Below are 7,745 nucleotides of genomic sequence, written 5' to 3' on the forward strand. Positions count from 1 at the left end.
GTATTTCTAACACCTTCAAGGAATTTTGTGCCAAATAGAGGATTAGAAGAGAACTGAAAACACCCCATAACCCACAACAAAATGGGGTGGATGAAAGGAAAAACAGAAGCATAGTGGGAGAAACAAGAGCCATGTTGCATGATCAAGGGTTGAAACTACATCTATGGGAAGAAGCATGCTACACCACAATTTATTTGCATAACATGATCCCTCGTAGAATACTTGGAATGATCACACTCAAAGAAGCTTTCTTTGGGAGAAATACAGATGGATCTCATTTTTGAATTTTTGGAGCTATTGTGTATTGTCATGTCTTCAAGGATAGCAAGAAGAAATTGGAGTCTATAAATAAGATGGGGGTCTTTGTATGATACATAGAGACTCCACATAACTATAGGGTGTAATTTTACTCACTCAGGGTGGCGGCAGTGAGGAGAGATGTCAAATTTGATGAGGAGAAGGCTATGAGATGATCCTTAGAGCGAGAGTTGAGTATACCACTAGAGGAGGAGCTTCTAGCTCCAAAGGAGGAGGCTCAAACATAGCTTCAGGATGTTGTGGAGCAGCCACATATGGAGGAGAAGACAGGAGGCAGAGTGGAGGCACCCACTTAACCATAATATTCCAAAGAGTGGAGGAAGAGAACTAGAGAGGTTGAAAGGTTGGTGCAGGATACACGATGACATGTGGGAGCTCCTACATCTTTGCGTAGGTAGAGGAGGACACCAGAAAAATAAACTGGGTATATGGCTCTGATGACATAACTCATTGAGTCAAACCCTTCCTCATTTGAGGAAGAAGGTTCTCAAGCAATATGGGTTGATGCCATGGTGGAGGAGTATGACTCGATCATGAAGAACAATGTATGGGAGGTGGTGCCAAGGCTAGAGAACAAGTCTGTGGTTGGTTCTAGATAGATCTATATAGTGAAGCATGCAACTGATGGGAGCATCGCGAAGTACAAGGCCAAATTTGTGGCCAAAGGCTTCTCACCGGTAGAGGGAGTTTACTATGAGGAAACATTTTTCCTTGTGGCAAGATATTCCTCAGTCAGAACCATTCTAGCATTGGATGCACAAATGGGTGGAAGATCCATCAAATAGATGTGAAGACCGCCTTCCTCAATGGTGTTGTTGAGGAAGAAATTTACATAGAGCAACCAAAGGGATTTGAGACATATGACAGGGAGACACATGTGTGTAGACTCAAGAGAGCCCTGTATGGTCTCAAGCAGGTGCCCTGAGCATGGTACACTTGAATTGACACATATCTCAATGGATTGGGCTTCACCAAAAGTGAAGCAGATGCCAATATTTATCACATTTTGGTATATGGAAAGTTACTTATCTTGGTATTGTATGTTGATGACTTGATACTTACAGGGGATGAGAAGTTGATCCACTCTTGCAAGGAGGACCTTGCAAGAGAATTCGAGATGAAAGACATGGTCTTGATGCATTACTTCCTTGGGTTGGAAGTATGGCAGGGTGATGGTGAGCTATTTGTGAGTCAGGGGAAGTATTCCTCTGAAATACTTCAGAGATTTCACATGGATAAATGCAAGCCTATGGACACACCTCTAGCTACAAAATGGAGGAAGGAGCATGGTTCTTCAGGAGAGGCAATAGATGCTACCATCTACAAACAACTTGTGGGATCCTTGATGCATTTGGTGAACACAAGGCCCGATATATGATATGTAGTTAATCAACTAATTCAAGCCATGGTGAAGCCTACCAAGTTATATTGGAAAGCAACAAAGCATGTGTTAAGAAACCTCATAGGCACAACCGAGTATGGGTTATAGTATAGGAGGATAGAGGGAGTGAAGATCAAGGTTTCATTAATGCAGATTGAATAGGGATTCCATCATACAGGAAAAGTACTCCAGGTGCTATCTTCAGTGTTAGGTCTACAACTATTTCCTGGTATAACAAGAAACATAGGTCTGTGGAACTCAACTTAGCAGAGGCTAAATACATGGTTGAAAGTAAAGTAGCATGTGAGGTCATATGGATGAGGAAAATACTCGTGGGTATATTTAGTTAGGAGATGGATCCAACACTAATTTATTGGGATAATCATAGTTTATTAAACTCTCTAAGAATCCAATTTTTCATGACAGGTTCAAGCACATTAATATCAGGTACCATCACTTGTAGGATTGTGTAGAGGAGAATCATGATGCTACAATACATTCTAACTGAGGAGTAGGATGCAGATATCTTGAAAAATTCATTGTCAAGAGGCGAATTCAAATTCCACAGGTGCAAGATAGGGGTGGTGAAAAATCCCTTTCTTGCTAAGAGGGAGTGTTAGAAATTGTAGCAAGAAAGGCTCAATTGACTTTTTCCTTAGTCAAATTGAGTAATTCAATTTTCAACATAAGTAAGATGACTTGGATTGCAGTTAGCTAGAGTGACAGGCCCTTTTCTACTAGTTAAGTTAGTAAATTGAAGTTATAGGCTTGGAGTAGAGTTATGCACGTAGTGATTGCTAAAATTTAGCAATCTAGTTTAGTTATTTTTAGTTGAAATCAGTTAATTGAGCTTAAGTAATTAATTGAGTCAGTTGAAGGTCAGTTGAGTTGTAGAATTGTTGTTAACTCAATGATCTCTCAATTAACTAGTCAATCAACTAAAAATAGACCTAGTCATGCATGTAATTTGAATTTCCTAGCTAGAGTGGAGGAAACGACACATTGTAATCATCAATTGTATAATAGTTGAGTGTACATGATTGAGAGTAAAGTAGGTTATCTATTCCTTGGGATTTGTGAAAGAAAATAGGGAATTCCCCTATTCTTTAGGAGCTCAATTTCTCCAAGATTGCACAAGGAAATAGGAGGAATTTGGAGCCTTGAATTGGCTAAGTGTTGGAAAGAGCAGGACAGTCAGCATGAGAACATGTTTATAGTGTAGGGTCTGCTTCAGAGTTGAAGCAAGAAATTGTAATAATTTTTCATTCTCATCTGATTAATGAAAAGCAACGAAGGGGTTTTTCCCAGTTGGGTTCCATTGTAAATCATTGTGCTCTTATGGTTTTTATGGTTGCATGTCATTGCATGTGTTTCTAAATTATGATTTCCATTCCGCAGTATTCTAGAGGAAATTTGTAATATCTTGTTTTCAATTTGAATTCATTAGTAGTCGCAAATTTCTATTAATTTTTACAATGAATGAACCCTGCCCTTAGAGGAGTTGTCAAGGAAGAATTGAAAAAACTTTTGGACTCCAAATTCATCTAGCCCATTTCAGACAGTTAGTGGGTACCCCCCCTCATGATAGTCCCCGAGAAAAATAGATAGTTGCAAATATGTGTACATTATAGAGAATTAAATAAAGCCACTCTTAAGGCCTATTTTCCACTTCCCTTTATTGACCAAGGTTTGGACATACTAGCTGGAAAAAATACTTTTCCTTTCTTGACGGGTTCAACAGATACAACCAAATACAGATAACGCCCAAAGAATAGGATTTTTTTTTCACATTCCCATTGGAAACATACACTTACAAGGTACTAACCTCCGGTCTATGTAATGCTCTTGCGACCTTCAAAAGAGAAATTATAGCTATTTTTTTGAATCTTACCCAAGAATGCATTGAGATTTACACGGGCAACTTTTCTGTATATGGTGATTCATTTAAAGAAGCCCTGTAAAACTTAGAGAAAGTTTTAATCAGATGCCAAGAATGTTGTATTTCTTTGAGTAATCTCAAATTTCATATTATGCTAACTACAATAATAGTTCTTGGTCATCTCATCTCTAGTGTGGGGATACAAGTTGATCCCGCAAAGATAGAGGTCATTCTTGTCCCAAAATCCCAAAAAGAGGTGAGGAGTCTCTTAGGTCATGTTGGGAATTGCCTGAGATTCTTAGAACAATTTTCCCAAATAGTTTATCCATTGTATAAACTACTCACTAAAAATGTTGATTTCTCAACTTGGAATGATTATTTCCAAAAATCCTTTGAAATGCTCAAAGACAAGCTTACCAAGACACCTGTTTTAAGGGGACCAAATTGGTCCCTTCTTTAAATATCTCTAGAAATGCTTCAAATATATCCCTTGGAGTAGTTCTAGGTTAGTAAGAAGGCCAATCATCTTACACCATATTTTATATTAGTAAAAATTTAACACATGTCGAACTAAACTATATAGTCTCTAAGAAGGAATTCTTAGTTGTAGTATATGTCATCAATAAATTTAGGTATTATATCACTAGATATGAGATCTTCATTCATATTGATCACTCTGCTATTAAGTACTTAATGAAAAAACCCATAACTAATGGTAGAGTGACTAGGTGGTTGTTGTTACTATAGGAGTTCAATGTTACTATTTTAGACAAACCTGGTAAAGCTAATCTTGTAGATGATTTTTTTATCTAGGATTCATAATGAGGGACAAGATACTTTTATAGATGATGCATTTCCTGATGAACATTTAATTTATATCTCTACTAATTCTCTGTGGTTTGTATATATATATATATATATATATATATATATATATATATAACTATTTAGCCATAAGTAAGCTACCACAACAACTCTCTTCCAAGGGGACGAAGAAGATTGTGAAATTCAAAGGCTCCTACTCTTGGGTTAGAGGGGACCTTTTCTACATGAGACTTGATTTGATTATTAAAAGATGCACACAAGAAGAAAAAATGCTTCATATATTGACATTTTCCCACGATGATTCATGTGGGGGACATTTCGCTAATAAAAGAATGTCTTATAAAGTCTTGCACTCGACATACTATTGGCCTACCCTGTTTAAGGATGCCAAAGAATATGTCTAAAAGTGTGACAATTGTCAGCGGATGGGTTACGCAATACAATCCCATGAAATGCATTTAAAATCTTAGGTACTCATTGAACAATTTGAAAATTGGGCATTTGACTTTCTAGGGGCTATTACTCCAACATCTAGAAGAAAAAGGTATATTTTGGTTTGTACAAATTATGTTACTAAGTGGGTAGAGGATAAGGCCCTTTTTCATGCTAATGAACAAGTAATTGTTGGATTTTTATTTGAGGATATTTTCACGTGTTTTGGTGTTCCCAGAGAGATTGTAACATATTAGGGAGAGAAATTCACCTCCGACCTTGTGCAGGCCAACATATAACAATATAAAATTGTATGTATACACCCTATCATCCATAGGGAAATAGGAAATTAGAATCAACCAACAAAGTCTTGGAGGTCATTTTGACCAAGATAGTGCAGTTGCATCATAAGGACTAGGAAACTGAGCTTCCTAGGCCATTTGGGCCTATAGGACCACGTGGAGGAATATAACTGGACACACCCCATATGAGTTGGTATATGTCAAGAAAGTTTTGCTTCCAATTGAATTTCAAGTGAAATCATATAGGACTGTAGCTTGCTTGGGAATAAATCTCTCTGAAGCACAACAACAAATACTCTTCCAGCTGAATGAATTAGACGAGACGTGAAAGATTGACATTCAAAGAACCACTTTTTTCCAATAGCAACAAAGTGGATGGCACACTAGATTAATCAAAAGGAAGCAGTTCAAGATAGGAGACTATTTTCTCCTCTTTGATTCAAAGTTTAAATAGTTCAAGGGGAATTTCCATACATGATGGCTAGTGTAACACACCCCCTTACCATCCTAACCCAAAGGAGGTGGTTACTAGGTTAACCCGACTCCCAATGTCCAGTATTAAAAATGGGGTCTAAATATTTTTTTGTTCTTTTTCAAACTTCTCTAAGACATGAATGAGCGACACCATTGTAATTGTCTCGTCAAGATGATTCTGGTGATATAAAATTTCACCCTATCCTGTTTCCGGGGTCAACAGTTATGATCCCAAATGTATCATTAATAAAATCTACAAATTATCTTGCCATGCCACACGACATCCATGTGGTCCTAGCATGGTTCCCTCATGACATGCTTCCTTAATGCCACATCATCACTATGGCACCCTAGACCGTCACGTGGAATGTTAGACACATCATGACCGTGTTTTTTCCTAATCTAGTTTATACCTACACACACACACACATATTACAATCATGGGACCCCTTTTTTCAATTGTATGAATGAACCAACACTCATAGGGTTGTGTGGCTGTATGGATTTGTATTAGCAACCCCCTTTTTCATATGTATGTAAACTATATACCAATACATGTCTAATGTCACTTTTGGTGCTTGTGGACCCAGTCTCTGATTCGATGACAATGAAAAGCGGAATTGATTCTATGGTTCTGATTGGATCGTGACCCCCCCTTCCATGTTGACGTCACCAGGGGGTTCATGTTCATAATATGCGACCAACTCCACAGGATTGATATAAGGGTTTCAATCTTGTCCACTAGATCTATGATATGTGGGGGGCTCGAATTTTATTTGGTACGAAGAGAACGTGGGAGGTCTGCTATTGGATCCTTACCATCTGATGGTAATTGCAATACATTGTTGATTTGCGTTAGCATAGATGCACTCTGGCGCAAAGCCACATTGCCATATGACTTGCACCCATCGACATTATATGCTACAAGGGTTAAGCCCCTTCCACCGAGGGCTCTGTCATTCAATCTTTCATAATAGGGTCACAATGCTCATTGCTCCAAATAAGATTTGGTGCTTAGTCCTTGGCCTCTCCCTCTAGGTCACATGGTTCAACATGCAACCAAGGGAAAAGTACCAAAGGGGCTAACCGCCTGTGTGAGCATAATATTGTTCTCATAGTGTATCCGAAATGGCTCTTGATCGCGTTTAATCCATAAGGGTAATCTTGTCAAAGTTCATTAGTCACGCTATAGGCATGGAATCATCATATATGGAGGCTTTGGAAGTGTGTTTTCCACACCCATATTCGTTAAACATTTCAAGTGTTAGGCTTGTAGAATATGCTCAGACCTGATGAATGTATTCGACCTATTGTACTTATCTGAATGTATAAACTTGAAGATTTTAAACAATTTTGCAAGTGTAAATTACATGTGTTTTGGGTAAAGTATCAATTTACAAAACACATAAAATATGATTTTTATCTCAGTTTTGCATAAAATAAAGAAGAAATTAGTACCATAACAACATACACAAGACAACAAATGATAAAGGAGTTCACCCCTCCTGGGCTACATCTCCTGGTCCAGCTTCCAATGTTGGGCCTCTTTCATTATGCTCAAAAATGTGTGTTTATATCAAGTTACAATGCTAATAATGCTAAAAAATGTCTTCAATGTCTCCAGAATAGTAAAAAACCCCCATTTTGGTTCTTTCTGCACCTCATTTGGCCAAAACTGAGAAATTTATGCTTGTTTCTTCATTTTTCCAAATTATGCAGCTAACCATACTCCAATTCTGCACCTGGCTTGAGCTCCCCAAATGCGGAACCGACGCACTAAACCTAGCACAATTCCCGCTCGGTGGGTGAATTTGTAGAACCATTAAGGCCCTGGTTCCAAAAAAATAGGCCACATGGGGGCCACGTGCCTAGGGGACAGGGCTAACTACCTGCCCTTGTCGGTCGGGCACTCGATCGCTTGACACACATTCTTTTTGTTCCATGAAACTTGGGATTAGCGCTTAATTTTTGAGCTCCTCCTGCGCTTTCATTGCGGTTGTATGGGATCCCATATGGCTTGGGGCTGGCTCTTTGGGGTTTCCCCCCTTTTCATTCACCCATGGTTCTGGTGTATGAGTTGTGGTGGGTGTCATGACCATGGGGGTGGGGCTAAACCCTGAACCACGGTCCCGTC

This window comes from Pinus tabuliformis, chromosome 6, assembly GCF_031772625.1.
Source record: "Pinus tabuliformis cultivar Carrire ecotype Pingquan chromosome 6, CPIR1, whole genome shotgun sequence".
Taxonomy (NCBI): domain Eukaryota; kingdom Viridiplantae; phylum Streptophyta; class Pinopsida; order Pinales; family Pinaceae; genus Pinus; species Pinus tabuliformis.